At 42.7% G+C, this 18,048-nt stretch overlaps 1 pseudogene; it reads right to left on the bottom strand.

Annotated features, from left to right (window-relative positions):
- Positions 1-1,788: 1,788 nt before the first annotated feature.
- LOC106986757 (protein Mdm4-like) lies at positions 1,789-2,680 on the bottom strand (annotated as a pseudogene).
- Positions 2,681-18,048: the final 15,368 nt, after the last annotated feature.

Here is an 18,048-nt window from a genome sequence, read left to right as displayed (position 1 = left end):
AAGTTCAAGTATTACCTCCTGTTTAAAAGAATAGTGATAAAGCTCGCTGATGGGAACCTGACATTTTGCAAAGCACTTTTACTCTTCTCGCCAACGTTTTCCTCACAGTGTCCCAGTGAGGTAGGTTTTAGTCCCATTTGACAGTCTACAGCGGCTCAGGAAGTGTGAGGAGTCTGTCTCTGATCACATCATAATGGCAGAATTGAGTCTTCTACCCCGGTCTTCTGGTTCCACTGTCTGTTCCTTTGTCATTATGCCTGAGTCCAGCTGGGGAATAAAATATCCCCCCCCCCACGAACAGTTATCCAATGGTTCCAAGCCGGTTATGACACATGCCAACTTGAATGATCAACTGTAGCAGGGAGCACACGTTCCTACCTCCTTGTTAGGGCAGGCAGCATTCTAGAAAGGGTACTGTGGGCCTGACTGGCTCACTCAGAGCACTAAACTATTGGTTGCAAATGTTCTTACCAATACTGATGAGGTAGTGTTATTCAGGACATAATAAATAAAGAACATGAAAAAGGCTGAGAGTGCTGGGGCCCAAAGTATGAGAAGTAGCCATCTTTGAGTAAAATTCCGCGCGTAACAAGCTACCAATAATACACTCAGTGGTTCCATCTTCCCTGTCAGTGAAGGAACTGTGGAACACTTGAGCTGATCACTTCTTCCTTTGTAAGCAATTAAGTGTATTTTGCAAATTTAGATGTCAAATTAAAGATGTGCAGAACGAAGACTAACCCTGGGTGAGAGTCAGGACATGGAAGATCACCTGCACAGGGGCCAGAGGGACGATTTTCAGGTTATGGAAATGTTCTATAGCTTGTTTTGGGTGGTGGGTTCTCAAATGCTTAAAACTTACAGGAAAAGAACATTTAAGATCTGTGTATTTTATGGTATGTTCATTATATCTCAGTTTTTTAATGTGGAAAAGAGGGGCACCAGGGTGGCTCAGTCGGTTAAGTGTCTGACTTCAGCTCAGGTCACGATCTCATGGTTCTTGAGTTCAAGCCCCGCATCAGGCTCTCTGCTGTCAGTGTGGATCTTTGACATTCTCTGTCCCCCTCTCTCTCTGAACCTCCCCTGCTCATGTATGTGTGTATGCTTTCACTCTCGCTTTCTCTCTCTCAAAAATAAACATTAAAAAATGAAAAAAGATTTCACATGGAAAAGAGCATACAGTTTCTCAAAATTCTTTGAGGGGTATATTAGCAAAAAGTTTGATAACCATCGTTCTGGGTACATGTGGAACAAATCTCTTGTTTTCCAAGCTTATTTTTCCTTTTGGCTTCTCAGATCCATGTAGCTTGACTGTAATGTAAATGATCAGTAACATGTCTCATAATTTTTGTGTTTTGATTGTTAGCTTTAGTGTTTTTCTCATAGCCACCTTGGATTTTTGTGCCAAAGAACATTCTCCAACAGAATAGAAGAGAAGGGTGGGGAAGAAAACTAGGGAGAAGGTTAATCTTCAGGTAATTTGGTGAATGGATGTATTTTTGTTTGTCTTTGTAGTTGCTCCCTCCCAGAACCTGTTTTTTAGAGGAAGGATGTGAGTGATTAAAGTAGCTTTTCCATGGAAATAGAGCCCCCAGATCAATGAGCTGGTTTTGAAGAATTGCTCTCCAATTCCTTATGAATTTAGAAGTGAAAATGTCCTGGCACAGGGACGTTTGCATGAATCAGGGAACGGATACAGTGGATCACACTGAGTGAAGATGCTCTGTACTGACAATTTTATCCCTGACCTGGCTCTGGTTGTCATTTCTCTGCGACTTGCCCATTCAGCTAGACCATAAAAACCTTAATAACCAGCTGAATGTTCTTGCAAAGAGGGCATGAAGCCCCAGGATTCTTTAATCATCTGTTGCAGTGGAAACAAGTGACAAGGTGGCCTGTTCTTCCGGGAATAATAATTCTGTCTCGTGGCTACTTCTCACATATGCTACACAGCTTCAAGAGATTTAGTCAGTCCTCTGTATTTTGTGTGTCTGGTCTCTGCTTTCTAAGGCCATCTGATTGTTCTCTCGTGCTTGAGATGGTCTCTGGGCTTTCAGAACTGTGAGCCACATCTGAGAATTTCACTGAGCTGCAGGGATCAGGAAATTGGGGTTTTTCTTCCTTTTCTTACAGATCTTCAGATAACTGGGGCCAAAATGGTGCTTTGGCAATAAGGAACATCAGTGCCTTCACTTTCCTTCTTTGCAGGTGTGGCAGTGATAACAGGAACGAAGGGATGATGGACTCACTTAGGACAGTCTAAATACTAATCTTTCAGGGCCCAACAACAGCAACACCTGTCTCTGGTCTAGAGAGTTCAGTTTCTTGCACTCAGTAACACTACCACTCATCCTCAGAAGCAGCTTCTCCACCAGTGTCATTAGTTACGGATGTGGTGTCCTCAAGATCCTTTTTTTTTTCCCACTTCAATCACTTTTTTGTCACTTATGTTCCCGAATTTTTCACTTGTTTGCTCAGTGTTCGCAGCTTCACCTTTAACTCCAGCACCTAAGTGCTCTAATACCGACTCATTTAGAACCCACACATCATGTTGAGCACCTGAAACCATGGCAGCACCTAGCTCCTTCTCTAGGAGCTCAGTATTGACGTGGTGAGGTAGGCAGTATGGACACCATCCTCTCTGGTTCTTGTCCTGGAGTTGGAACTTTCCTCTGCACATTGCCTCAGATGATCTTGGCTCAGAGTATCTATGCTGCGGCCCAGGAGTGCTGACGACAAGACTCCTTAGCTTATCACAGACCGGGCTTGGATATTTCACAGAGACGCTCCGATGTCCAAATAGCTCCCGCAAAAGATCTCCGCCACAGGCTACCGAAGGCTACTTCACTATCATATGCTAGCCTAGATAATGCACGGCCGCTCCATTTCACCTGTGTGCCTGCCACCTGCAAACTCTCCAAAAGCAGCAGTTTTATCATACTCGTTGTACACATAAAATTAATCTGATTGATTTGGTCTGGGGAGAACCCGCAAGCACAATCAGATGTTGGACAGTGTGCAGAAGTTTTTAAATGATGTCCTCTTGGCACTGAAGAAATTGCAGTCTGTTGACCAAAACTTACAGCTATTCCATGGCTTGCTACACCTCAGCTGAATCTGGCAAGTGTTAGTCAGAGGTCCTAAGGCCTCTCAGCAGCATTTTGAAACTGATAGGCTGGGGATTTGTAAGAGACAGTTGCTGTCCTGCAATGATCTCTGTGCTCTCCTGTACTCTTTTGAATAGTGTCTCCCCCCAGCCCTCCAAATTCATGTACACTTGGGACCTCAGAATGTGACCTTACTTGGAAATAGGGTCTTTGCAGATATAATAAGTTAAGATGGGGCCATACTGGATTAGGATGGGCCCTGATGCAATGATTGGTGTCCTTATAAGCAGAGAAGAGGCCACAGAGTGACACACAGAGAAGTCCATGTGATGATGGAGACAGAGGTCAGGGTGATGTGCCTGTGTGTCTGTGAGCTGGTCACCACCAGAAGCCAGGAAGAGGCAAAGAAGGATCTTTCCCTAGAGCCTTCAAAGGGAGCATGACTCTGCCAACAGCGTGAGCCTGGACTTCTGGCCTCCAGAACTGTGAAAGAATACATTACTGTTGTTTCAGGGCACCCAGTGTGTAGTAGTTTGTCATACCAGCCACGATAAATTCATACATCTTCTTTCTCTGTCCACACTTGGCATTATTTGCAAATTCTTCTGTAAGTCCCACACCAGTGAGAAGAATCTTAGCATTGTGGTTCAGTGTGGTGACTCCGAAGCCAGATTACTTGGGTTTGAATCTTGACCCTTCCACTTATTAGCTGTGTGACCTTGAGCAACTTATTCCACTGCTCTGTGCCTCAGTTTTCCTGCCTGTAAAGTGGGGATTGAATGGATGGATGGATGGATGGATGGATGGATGGATGGATGGATGGATAATGTTAAGGGTGTAGAACAGTACTTGGTACATAGGAAATGTTATTTGGCATTTGTTATATGAAAAAAAAGAACGTCTGTTGGTTTGAAATGGCCACATGGGAATGGGAACGGCTCCATAGAGGAGGAATTAGGACAGGAACTTGACCTTCAGAAATTGGGTAAGGCTGGTCAAAGTCCAGTGAAGAAACAGCGTGAGCAAAGGCTTGCTGGGAGTATGAGGGAAGGGGGCAACAAGACTGTATTAGAGCAGGACTTCCCACTCTTTTCTCCATGATGGTCAGCGGTGAGACATGACATTTGCATACACATAGGATCAGGGTCAGTGAGGCTGCTTGCAGTAGTGCCCTGGAGGTCACCAACCAAATTTCTAAGAGCCAAGGGGAAGCAGTACCTTGGCACATCTGAAACCCACTCCCAGAACCTTTTGGCAGCTCAGGGTTTGAATAGGACTTCTCAAACTCAAATGTGCATTAAAATGCACATTCTGACTCAGTAGGTCTATGGACTACACTTTGCCTCAAAATCCTTTCTACCCCAAGTGTGATGTATGAACCAATAACGTCAGCACCCTGAGAGCTGGTTAGAAATGCCGAATCTCTGGTCCTCCCATTCCCACCCCAAACCTAGTGAATCAGAATCTGCATTTTAATCAAGTTCTTAGCCGACTGAGATGCACTCTAGCATTTGAGAAGCCCTGGATTAGAAGACTCAGCCCAGCTTGCTAGAGGGGAGGGTCTGGCCACCTTGTTCTCAGACCCAGCTATACATAAGACCCTTGAGGGAGGCTTTAAAAAATCCTGATGTCCAGGTCAAGGTGGCTCAGTTAAATCAAAATCTCTGCAAGTGGGGCCCTGGGGAATCAGTATTATCTTTTAAACTCCCTGGTGATTATAATTGTGCCTTCAGGGTTGAGAACCGCTGAGCTAGGGACAAACCTCTAAGCAGGGCTAGGAAGACACTGAGGGCACACGGAGTTCTTGATGGAGGGGTTCAGGCCCTTTCTTCACAGCCTGCCACAGCAGTTAGAGACATGGGCTCTGGAGCAATTAGGGCCTTGCCTGGGTTCAAATCTGGCTTTGTGCCACTTGCCAGCCATGCAGTGTGCAAGGTACTTAGCCCCTCTTTGCCTCCACTTCTTTACAGTGGGGATGATAATGATAGTGACCGTGCCATAGGCTGTTTATGAGGATTAAATGAGCTAAAATGTACAGTGCTCATTATAGTACTTGGCACAGAGTCAATGCCATGTAAGCGTTTGTCCATTTAAATACCTATATTTTACTCTTTTTGATTTGGGATTATGGAAGGGTCCTCACTTTCCTGGCACCCCACCCCATCTTCAGTGCTAGGTTCTTGGGCAGCAATCACACCTCTGATTAGGCGCTCAATAAATGTTTGAGGAATGCATGACTGAATGGTTACAATGCCCCCTTGTGTATTCAGTGGGAAGAAATAACAAAACATACAGTTGGGACAGGGGACTTGCAGTGCTAAAGCTGGTGGAATCCCAGGAAACCTGGGACAAGTTGGTTACCCTAAGTATGGGCACCGCTAAATGTCCACTTCCTCAAAGTACTCTTTCCACATAAGCGCAAAAAGAGATTCCCAGAGTTAACTCATTTGTGTGCACATAACAAAGGTAATGGCAGTTCACTTCCTGGCCATGGTGTATGTGTGCATACACACACACGTGCCCCAATAATAATAGTAACTAGAATGTAGTAATGGTGGCGCATAATATACACTGTGGTGAACAGTTTGCACACTTAAAAGGGAGCATCAGATGGCCTGATTCAAATGCTGGTTGTCTCACTTAATACTTTTGTGATATTGGGCACGCTTCTTAGTCTTTCTGTCCCTCCGTTACTCTATCTGCAAAGTGGAGACAATAATAGCACTCACATTTCAAAGTTGTTAGGAAAATAGATGTGTTCATACATGCAAAGCATTACCAGAATGTTACACATGTAATAAATTTGACTGATAATAGAGATGATGATGATGATGATGATGATGATGATGATGATGATTGCTGTCATTTTTGACACTCGCAGGCAACCTACATCCCTCTTCTGCTTCTCTCCCTTTTTCATCTCCCAGCCTCTTCCCTTTGCTTTCCCAGAGCCTATATGAGCCCTCTGCATCCTGCCTTCTATTTCCGTTCCCTGCTCTCTCCCTCCCTCACCAGAGGGACCACAACAATTGTACCCTGCTTAGAAGATGGACAGAGCCCCCAGTTCACCCTGAGACACACGAACTGAATACATGCCTTATATTGTATGCCACGACAGCATTATGAACCTGTGTTAAGCAGCCTTAATCTGGATATAAGAAACAATACACTTATTTTTCTCCCTGTATTGGTAGATCAGAGCCAAGAGGTAGATGGCAGTGGACATGAACATCAGCAAATATTTGGTAAGTTTTATGCCTACGACCTTAAAGATGACATGTAGAATCATAAGCCAATCACTATTAAAATTAGGTTGTTACTGTTTAAAGAAAGAATGAACAAGTGTGCTGAGCAATATAGGTTTCTGGTGGAGCAGGAAGGCATTTCTCAACTTCATTCCGTTCACTATTTCTCATCCGCAATTTGGAAAAAAGTATATTAGCCACATATCAGATATGCAGGAGATTAGAAAAATAACAAATACTTTCACTGGAGAGTAGGGATATAAAAGTAACATGACTCTTGCGGCGCCTGGGGGACTGAGTTGGTTAAGCATCTGACTCTCGATTTCAGCTCAGGTCACGATCTTATGGTTTGTGAGTTTTGAGTTCCGCGCCAGGCTCTGCACTGATGGTGCGGAGCCTGCTTGGGATTCTCTCTCTCTCTCTCTCTCTCTCTCTCTCTCTCTCTCTCTCTCTCTCTCCCTCTCTCTCTCCCTCTCCCTCTCTCTGCCCCTCCCCCACTTGTGCTGTGTCTGTCTCTCTCTTTCTCTCCTCTCTCTCTCTCCCTCTCTCTGCCTCTCCCCCACTCGTGCTGTGTCTGTCTCTCTCTTTCTCTCCTCTCTCTCTCTCTCTCTCTCTATATATATATATATCTCAAAATAAATAAAATCATCTTTAAAAAAAGTAACATGACTCTTGAAGCAATGGGTGAAATATAGCCAGATGAGATTAACATGGATGAATGTAAATCTTGTGCAAGGGTCCAAATAAAACCGCACCTGAACATATATAAACTAATATATATTATATATTATTACATTCCATAGCAGGTGATTAATATATTAATTTTTGTTATTTATTATATTTGACTATTGGTATATTATATATAATTATATAACAAATACTATAATAGCATATATTACCGCATATATAACATACAATTCTGCATATCCTTTGGACCCAGAAATTCTAGGAATTTACCCTAAAGAAAAATTATATGCATCGATGGGTGGAGGGAATGATAAAGAGAGAGCCTAGAAATTAAAGTCAGTGCAGAACTAAAATGATATTTAAAACTTGGAGGGCAACCTAAATACATGTCGGTGCTGATTGGTAATAAATTATGGTAAATGTAAACAAAAAAAGGAGGAATCCTTACATTTTGTGCTGAACCAACAGTGTTTCTCAAACTGGGATCTAAAAACATTATGCATTAGAATTTTCTGGGGTGCTGGCTAAGCATATAGGTTCATAGACTATCCCCAGAATATGGAATGAGTGTCCTTAGGGGAGGGTCCAGGGAAATACTTTTTTAACAAGCACCCTTAGATATTCTGGTATACTCTTAAAATTTAACAATTACTGTATAAAAGAACATTTAATGGCACAGGAAAGTGTTTGTGATATAGTAAGTGACAAAACAAGTTCCAAATAATATGGTCCCTTTTATGTAAAAATACATAATTGTATAGAAGAAATTATGGAAGGATAAAGGCCAAAATTATAGCCATAGTTAATTTAATGTTATATGACATTAATGGCATAAATGTGCAGATGGATAGTTCCATTTTATTCTGTACTTGTCATATAATACCTGGAATATTCCATTTGAGGAGGTAAAATCTATTTAGATTCAAGCAGTGTGGTGTATAGGGGTGCCTGGGTGGCTCAGTCAATTAAGTATCTGACTCTTGATTTCGCCTCAGGTCGAGCCCCACATCGGGCTCCACGCTGACAGTGCAGAGCCTGATTGGTATTCTCTCTGTCCCACTCTCTCTGTCTCTCTCAAAATAAATAAATAAACATCTTTAAAAAAAACAGTATGGTGTATAAAGACAATGGAGAGGAGGAGTCAAAGTTGGATCCAGTGTTTGGAAGAATGGTGATGCATTAATGGAGCAAGAAAGTCACAAAGGGAAGAAAGATGAGTTGGTTTTGAACATGGCAAATTTGAGGTATGGAGGCACGTCCAGCAGTTGGGATTCTGGGTCTAGAATTCAAGAAATTGAGCGGGGCTAGAGGTGTAGATTTAAAGACAATAAAAGGTGTAGGACTGGATTAATCAAGGAGGAAAATCGAATAGAGATAGAAGAGAAGGTGGCTAAAATTAGCTCCCTAAAGAATGCCCTTGATTAGTGGAAAGGAAAGGAAGAAAAGGCAAAGGAATAAAGACGGCATGATCAAAAAGTTAAGAGCATGAACCAGTACAATCCAGCATTACCAACCACCCCACAGAAGAAAGAGTTTCAGGGAGGAAGAGAAGGTCAAAGAGGATGAAGATGAAGCATTGTTGGCCACTGGGCTGTACAGATAGGTCAGTGGGGACTTTCCACAGAGTTGTTTTGAAGAATGGTGGCATCCGTAGCCAGGTGGCAAGGAGTTGAGAAACAGTCACGTGGTGAGGAAGGCCATTGCTACATTCTGAAGTTACATAGTAGCCTCCCTCAGTATAGAGAAATGACTCCTTGCCTTTCGAGCTCCTTTTCAAGATGAAGCTGGGACAATTTCCCCGGGCATTCTTTTTCCCAGAAAGAACGAATGGGGATTGGGGTTCTTTGTTCTTTCATGGAACTTTAAATCACCCTTGTGCAGTGTAATTTTTGAGAGGTCATTAATTTTTCCCCTCCCTGCACAGTTCCCTTTCTTCCCCGCCTCTGTTTTCTTGTCATGGTGAAGGTTTGGGGCTGGATAAAGAGTAGAAGTTACCTACAACACATTTCCTTTCCTGGTTTTTGTTTCCAAAAGGCTCGATCCCTCCAGGGAATTGTAATGGTGTCCTAGAGTGTGAGGCAAGAAAGGTAACACTTTGAGGAAAACAAAAAGGGTTTCTGAAGGAATTCCTCTGACTTGGGACAGGAGAGATAAGTCTAAGAGCCTAGAGGGCACTGGGTCCCTACATTCTTCATCCTGATAGGACCAGGAGGAGGCAGATTTCAGATAAGGAAGCTGAGAGAAGGAGGACCAAGGCCTAAGCTTCCAGCCAGCAAGGGCTTTAGAACCAGCAGCCTGGGGAGGTGAAGGGACCCTGTACACTGGATCTGTGACATCTCAATGATAATATCTCTGGCAGATCCAGACGGTCATCCTGATATCTTAGCACTGCCTGAGACACAGAGCCTCTATGCGCTTAGAAGAGTGGGGGAGGGGCACCTGGGTGGCTCAGTCGGTTAAGCATCAGACTTTGGCTTCAGGTTATGATCTCATGGTTAGTGAGTTCGAGCCCTGCATCAGGGTCTATTCTGACAGCTCGGAGCCTGGAGTCTGCTTCAGATTCTGTGTCTCCCTTTCTCTCTTAATGTTTAACAAATAAACATTAAAAAAAAAATTAAAAAGAGAGAGAAGAGTTGTGGAGAGGACCCAAGGATGCCTGGGACTGAATTTCCAGCTTGGCAGGATGGGTCTGGTTGCTTTATAGAAAATAAAACAAAATCATGTGTCCTGCTCACCTGGCTTTGTGGATTGAGATTTATATCTGCTGTGCTAGAGGAAGTGAGGCTCATATTCTCAAGCAAGATGAATGTTTTCTTTACCTGAAGGTCTCCAGATGATGTGACAGCTGGTGTCTAAGTCATAGTCAGTGTGGTAGGGTATCTAGAGGAGGGTAAAAATAGTGACCTCATTGTGTGAGAAAATGGATTCTTGTCCATCTCTGCTGCCTGAGCTTCCTATAGCTTTGGCCAAGATATTTCATCTCTCCAGGCCTGAGCTTTCTCATATGTAAAATGAGCACATTAGATTAAGAGAGTGCTCAGGGTCCTCCCACATTCTGAGGCTCTTTGGCATGGCTCTCTCCCTTTGCATGGTAAATGGACTTTCTTCTCCCCGAGGAGTGAGGTGGATGAACCTGCTGAGGCACAGTCAGCTTCGACTAGCGTGTGCGAGGAGACCAGCGAGTTGAGGCAGCTTGCGTTACTGAGGAGTCTACGAGTGTGTGTTTCAATCTGTGCAGTTGCGGCATTTCAGATACAGTGTGTGAGTCTCTGGGGATTTCACTGGGCCAGGCAGAGGGTGATGAAACTACCAAGTTTGCTTCTTAAGCCTGGACCATCCGTGAAGATGGGTTTTCATACTTGTCTCACAGGGCTAATTTATCACTCTGGAGAGCAATTTCTCATTAACACAATGTCAATACTGCTGGGGATTGGCTAGACCACCTTTGGAAGAGGTTAAATTACCTTTTAATCGGCGTATGGAAGAACAAAGCTCTGTTCCATTATGGCATTGCCGCCTTGCTAATTTGATATTTGATAGAAAAACCGAGGCAGTTCTAACTATACCTGTGTGATACAAGCAGGATTATTTCCAGAGTGGCGGAAGACAGGAAAGGAGGGTTTCTGCAGCTGTTATCCAAACTGGCATAATTGATGTGGGTGCAGTGGGTTATAGCTAATGGTCTGTGTTTAATTATGGAGGCAGTGACACCAGACCTCGAGGATGATAAGGCACTAACCAGATGATGTACCGCTTTTTCAGTTATGAGCTTGCTGGAGAGGGTCAGTACAGTGGCAAGATGGTCTAAATTCCATGTTTCTCCTGGGATTCGGGCTTAGTCCTTGAGAAGCACAGGACTGTATTCATAAGATGGATCCAAATTCACACTGACAAAGTCTCCTGGGAGAACAGTCACACAAAGGCCCCAGACAAAAGTGCTTTCAAATCCAGCGCTCTAAGAATTTATTCTCCATTGAAACCAGGATAATTTACAGTGATATGTACCTAAAACTCAGCAGCCATAGTGGAAAGATAGAATTTTTCATCTTGTTTCATTCATCAGAGCAATCAACAACAAAAACGCTTTTGTTCACTAGCTTATTGGACTGCATATCATCACACTATATCATTATTAATTTTTAGAAATAGAACTTTCAGGTTTTAGCTGGACACCTGGCTGCCCAGCTAGAGACTATGGTTCTCAGCCTCTGGGGCAAGAGTGTGAGACCACGTGACTCCCTTTTAAGCAATAAGAAAGGAGCAGAAGTGACTGTGTGTAATGTCTGGGTCATGCTCTTAAAGGGAACTTCATCTTCCACTTCTTCTTTTCCCCTTCTTGTGGGTGAAAGCGAGGTTGTGATGGGTGGTGGTTCAGTTTCAGTCTTGAAGATAAGGAAAACACCTATAGGGTTTTGTACATTTTCTCCTTAAAAAAATTTTTTTTTAACATTTATTTCTTTTTGAGAGAGAGACAGAGTGCGAGCAGGGGAGGGGCAGAGAGAGGAGGAGACACAGAATCCAAAGCAGGCTCCAGGCTCCAGGCTCTGAGCTGTCAGCACAGAGCCAGACACGGGGCTCGAACTCACAAACGGCAAGATCATGAGTGGATCCGAAGTCAGACACTTTAACCGACTGAGCCACCCAGGCACACCATGTACGTTTTCTCTTTAAATTGCCCAAGCCGAGGGCACCTGGGTGGCTCAGTTGGTTAAGCGTCCAACTTCGGCTCAGGTCGTGATCTCACGGTTTGTGAGTTTTAGCCCCTCGTCGAGCTCTGGGCTGACAGCTCAGAGCCTAGAGCCTGGAGCCTGCTTCCAGTTCTGTGTCTCATTCTCTCTCTGCCCCTCCCCCACTTGTGCTCTGCCTTTCTCTATCTCTCAAAAATAAATAAATGCAAAAAAAAAAATTTTTTTTAAATAAAGTGCACAAGCCGAGCCAGTGAAGTAGATAGGTGGGGAGTGGTTGGAGCATCTATTTGATAGGGAGGAGGCTGGGGCTCAGAGAGGCCAGACCTTTTTTCCTCAGTCACATACTATGTGAACTCAGAGCCACATCTTGAACCCAGGTGTCATGACTCCGATTCCAGTGCTCCTTTTACTATAAAATTGCCTCTTCATCCTTGGAGACCTTAAGACAGAGCCCTATATGTTCATCAGAGGGAAATCTGCATTCATTGAAACTCCTGCTGTTTTGGTGGCTTAAGCATCCCCATGTAGCTCTTATCCTCTCCTTTCCACTTCCTCCCGACTGCCCACCCCACAAACAGCAAAAAAGCAAAGCTCTGTAAAGCAGGGTTTTTAAAAATGGTCGATGGCCTTGGTTAATATCAGAACTTTCAAGGATCGGTGGGGAGAAGGAGTTGCAGTGGGAGGAGTATTTTACCAATGACACTGTTTAGAATTGCCAGCACACGGGGTAATAAAAAGCAGAACAACTTTTAGTCAGTGTTATTATTGTTTTAAAATTCTCTACAGGCATTGGACCCCTCATTACCTGTACCTGCTTTTTGCTTGTACCTTGGATGGACCACTTCTATTACCCACTCCCTGTTTAGTATGCTACAAAACAATAGTAATGAAGGAAAGCAAAATCACAAAATGCAAAATCCAATGAGCTCTTGCCTTGCTGTGTTTGATATGTATACATGTCCAGGAAGTGGCTGGGATGTTTTTACCAATTGTTGCCTGTTACATTTAGAAGAGCTTCTGTAAAGAAAAGGAGAGCTTGTCTGTTTCCTTGGGTTTTTCCTTCTGTCTTATCTCCATAGTTACAAGAGTTGGTTCTGTGCATTTTTTTTTAAAGCTGGCATCTCGCCCAACTTAAATTGATTATAAAGGTTGGGAGGGACAGTCGTGATCTGCAGCTTGATTCCCGGTAAGTTGGCTGTTTGGGAGGATAGCACTGACAGCCGAAACAGCCTGCAGACAGGAAGGCAAGTCTAGAGATTCCCTTGTTTATTATGGAGCGCCGAATGACTCACTGGGTTGTGCTCTTCCTTGGAGGAACACAGAAAGATAAGTTTCTGAGTGCCTGGCAGAAATCACAGATTCTTTCCTCAAAGGCTTTATAGCAGAGTTGCCAGATTAAAGACAGGACACCAGTTAAATGTGCATTTCAAATAAGCAGCAGCTATGTTTTAGTGTAAGTATGTCCAAACTATTAAATGGAATATAGCCTACTAATAGATACAGGATACCCAGTTAAGCTTGCATTTCAGAAATGCAAATTTTAACAAAGCATCCTGTATTTTTATTTGGTAAATCTGACAGCCCTACTTCTAGAAATCTAGCAAGATTTCATGAAATAGTCTCTTTCAACTCAGGAAGAGCCAATGCTGTTTTTCCCTTGCAAGGTGATGCGGGCTGTTTGGATGTGTTTATTGGAGGGGTGGGGACATGTAGGGGAGAAGATCAAGGGGAAAGAGACTGGACTGGAAGACAGGAGACTGAGATCTGAGTCCTCTGCCAGCAACTGGCTGTGTGAAGCTGGACAAGGTGCTTCACCTGTCTGAGCCTTAGTACCCTAAAAGGAGAGGATTAAATGGTCCCTCTAAGGATAAAATGATCCTGTAGTCCTGTGTTCTTCCCCATGCTACAAATATTATGAGGGAATTCATTTTCCCCAGAGATGATGTAGATTGGTGCTGTCCAATAGAAATAAAATGCAAGCTACATGTGTGGCTTTAGATTTTCTAGTAGCCACATTATAAAAGTCAAAAGAAACAGGTGAAATTAATTTTACTAGTATATTTTATTGAACCAGTTATATTAAGATATTATCATTAAAGTATGTAATCAATATAAAAATCATTAATGAGATAGTTTACATTCTTTTCTTTGTACTAAGTCTTCAAAATCTGCTGAGGATCCTTGTGGCGCAACTCACTTCGGACTAACCACATTTAAAGTACCAACCCACATGTAGCTATTACACAGCACAAGTAGAGACTAAATAACTAAATAGATGGATAAATGAATAAATTGTAGAGTTTAACAAGCTCAGAAGTGACAAATCTGTAGTGGGTTATGGAGAAAACTTAGGTTATTTAAGAACATATTCATAAGCTTTTTAAAATTACCATACAGTTGGCCCTTATTATTCATGGTTTCCATGTTTGTGAATTCACCTGCTTGCTACAATTTATCTGTAACCCTCAAATCAATACTTGTGGCATTTTGCAGTCATTTGTGAATGTCACATATGTGCAGGGTGACAAATTTGAGTTGTGCAATGCGCATGTTCCCACCTGGGGAGGAACAAGGTGATGTTCTGCTTTCTTGTATCAGCTCTCATACTGCACAGAAGGTCCTTTTTGTGGTCTGTTTAGTGTCATGGTTTTTGCATGTTTTGTGCCTTTTGTGGGTGATTTCACTGTTTAAAATGGCCCCCAAGAATAGTGCTGAAGTGCTTTCTAGTGCAAGAAGGCTGAGCTGTGCCTCATGGAAAAAATGTGTGTTAGATCAGCTCCTTTCGGGCTAGAGCTGGAGTGCCATTTGCCATCAATTCAATGCTAATGAATCAACTCTATAGTAAATGAGGTTCTTTAAAGAGGAACACACATAAAACAAGGTTCCGTATTGATCCAGAAGTGTTGTGACCTGAGGTTCACGGACAAGGGTAATGGCTCAGTATTCACCAATACCAGTTCACCCCATGACTACCGCGAATAATGAGCATCAACTGGACTTTGTTTTTTAGAATAGTTTTAGATTTACAAAAAAGTCGAACAGATCGTATAAAGATTTCCTGTATACCCACCTTCTGAACACAGTTTCTCCTATTGTTGACATGTTACATCAGTATGGTACGTTCATTACAATTAATGAACCAATATCAATACATTATTACTGAGTGAAGTCCATAGTTTATTCATATTTGCTTGGCTTTTACTTAATGCCACTTTTCCGGATATCAGGACTCCACATTACACGTAATTGTCACATCTCCTCCTTGGCCGTGATGGTTTCTCAGACTTCCCTTGTCTTTGATGACCGTGATAGGTTTGAAGAGTACTGGGTAGGTATGTTGTAGAATGCTCCCCTTGCTGGGATTTATCTGATGTTTTTCTCATGATTGGGCTAAAGTTATGGGTTTGGGGAGGAAGATCACAGATGTAAAGTGCCATTTTCATCACTTGATATCAAGGGTATGTGCTGTCAACATGACTGATGATATTGGCTTTGGTCACCTGCCTGAGGTAGTGTTCCAGATTTTTCCACTGTGAAGTTAGTCTTTATTCCCCTTTCCATGCTGTCTTCTTTAGAAGGAAGTCATTATGGGTAGCCCACACCTAAGGAGTGGGGAGTTGTGTTCTACCTCCTTGAGGGTGAATTATCTACATAATTTATTTGGAATTCTCCTGCACAGGAGAGTGTCTCTTCCCCTCCATTTATTAAGATATTCAGTGATTTATTTATATCAGTAGGGACTCAGGGATATTTATTTTATATTTTGGGTTAGAACCCAATACTACTTTATATATTTTGTTGCTCAAATTCGTCCAGCTTTGGCGATGGGGAGCTTTCTCAGTTTACCCTTCTGACCAGTTAACATACTCTATCATTGTATATGTGTGTGCATGGGGGGGGGAGGGGAGAGGGAGAAGGAGAGGGAAAGAGAAAGCACTTCCTTACTTTCTGGCACTACAAGATACTCCAGGCTCATTCTGTATATTTCCTGGAATCAACAATTTCTCCAAGGAGCCCTGGTTCCTTTTATTGGAGACTAGTATTAGAAACAAGTATCTGGGAAGTAGGTTTGCCCATTGTTACTGGGGTATTGTGGCTCAGCTGACAGAGCAAAGAAATATAGGTGTGTATACTAACCCATACATACATACATCTCTATAAATATTTCTATATATATCCACCTGTATCCATATTAAACTAAACCTAAATTCATACTGATGTCTCCAACTAATCCATTACCACATGGATCGTTCTAGCCTCCTCCCCTTGCTGATCTGTAAATTTCCACTCCAACAGTGAGAAATCTGGCTGCCACCATCTGCCATCCATGTACTTAATTGTTCAATTCCAGTGTACATGCATTGAGGTATTTGCTATACAGGAGTACTATAGGCTTATATAAAATGAATTTATTTCCATTATAAAATTGTCATATGTTTAATAAAGAAAATAGGAAAACTAGATACAAATTGAGAAAAAGCATCAAAAGTAGGCCCCATCACCCCAATACAACCTTTGCTGATATTCAGGGTTATTTTCTTCCCTTCTACCTTCTCACTGGCTCTTTAAAACCAGCCAGACTCTCGCCACACCCCCTAAAGCCACTAGTAGCCACCTCTCAGGACCCTTCCTGTCTCCCACTGCGTGGGCACTAACTCCAGTCTCCATACCCAGAAGCTGACCTGCTCTTCACCCTTGGCCATCCCAGGGACACCAGCATTGCCTTATTTCACCTCTTGAAATGAGACACTGATTTGTCTCAGACCCTACTCCCTAGCTCCCACACCTCAAGACCCAACTCCAGCCTTGTCCTGGTTCCAGTCTCGTTCCTACTATCACCTTTTGGTCCGCTTTTCGTAGTTGTAGTCATGTTTTAGGTATGATTTTGAATGTTACTTTTTCTGTCTTAACATTATGCTCATAAGCATATTCCATGTTACTGCAGTTTTCCTAATCACCATTTTCCTGTGTTTGTTCCATCAACAGGATTTACCATGTTTTTTTTTTTAAACTATATCTTATCAGAAACCTGAGCAGTCCCAATTTCCAGCTATTATAAGTCCCCCTGAAATGACACCTTACTACCCTATAGCCTTTTCTGTATTTAGAACAAATAAGACACATTAGAATATATTTAGAGTCACTCCCAGAAATTGAGTTATTAAATCAAAGAGTGTTTGAAATTTTCAATGTACATTAGTAAATTTCTTAAACCTGTGTGGTACTAATTCAGCTTAGGTTTCCTGTTGAAAGAGGCGGCCTCAGGTTTCCCACTCCCTAGCCCCAGAGGGCTGCCTTTGGGTATTCTTGGAAGAAACAGCAAGGACCCAGATCTGACCCAGTGAGGCGATTCTTTGGTTTTCTTTTTATATTATGATATGAATCCAGATATACTACAGACAAATCAGGGCCTCAAAGCATTGTAGTAATGGTAGCTGACATTTACTGTGTGACGGGCACTCTTTCTGACACTTCTACCAGTATTCAAGAATTTCATTCTCGCAACACTAAAAGGTGGACATCTGCTGATCTCCATTTTACGGATGGAGATACTGAGGCATAGAGAAATTAAAGAACTTGCCCAAGATCACTTGGTCCATACATGGTACAGACAGGATCTGAACTCAGGCAGTCTAGTGCCAGAAGCCATTCTCTTGATGCCCCAGTTCTGGCTATGTGAGATGAAAACTATTTACTTATTTATTAAAAATTTTTAATGAAAACTCTTTTTTAAAAATGTTTATTTGAGAGAGAGAGAGAATGCACAAATGGGGAAGGAGCAGAGAGAGAGAGAGAGAGAGAGAGAGAGAGAGAGAATGAGAGAGAATCCCAAGCAGGCTCCACACCACTGGCAGGGAGCCTGACATGGGGCTCGAACCCACGAACTGTGAGTGAGATCATGACCTGATCCAAAATCAAGAGTTGGAAGCTTAACCAACTGAGCCCCTCAGGCACCCCATGATGAAAACTCCTAATAAAACAGTCACCTTTGGACACCTGAGTGGCTCATCTAGTTGAACATTGGACTTCAGCTCAGGTCATGATCTCACAGTGGGTGAGTTGGAGGCCCCCATGGGGCTCAGCGCTGATAGCACCATAGAAGCTGTCAGCGCAGAGCCAGCTTTGGATCTTCTGTACCCCTCTCTCTCTGCCCCTCCCTCACTTGCACTCTCTCTCAAAAATAAAGAAACATTAAAAAAAACCCAGTCACCTCAGTGCTGTGTATTATATACTCTTTCCCAATATCAGCATTATAAAGGGTGCACCCTTGTCATTCTATGTGTCTTTTTTTTTTAAAGTTTCCATTATAGAAAAACTTAT

This window comes from Acinonyx jubatus, chromosome X (genome assembly GCF_027475565.1).
Source record: "Acinonyx jubatus isolate Ajub_Pintada_27869175 chromosome X, VMU_Ajub_asm_v1.0, whole genome shotgun sequence".
In the NCBI taxonomy this organism is placed as follows: Eukaryota; Metazoa; Chordata; class Mammalia; order Carnivora; family Felidae; genus Acinonyx; species Acinonyx jubatus.
Note: the sequence above shows the minus strand (reverse complement) of the source record. Positions and strands in the feature narration are given on the sequence as shown.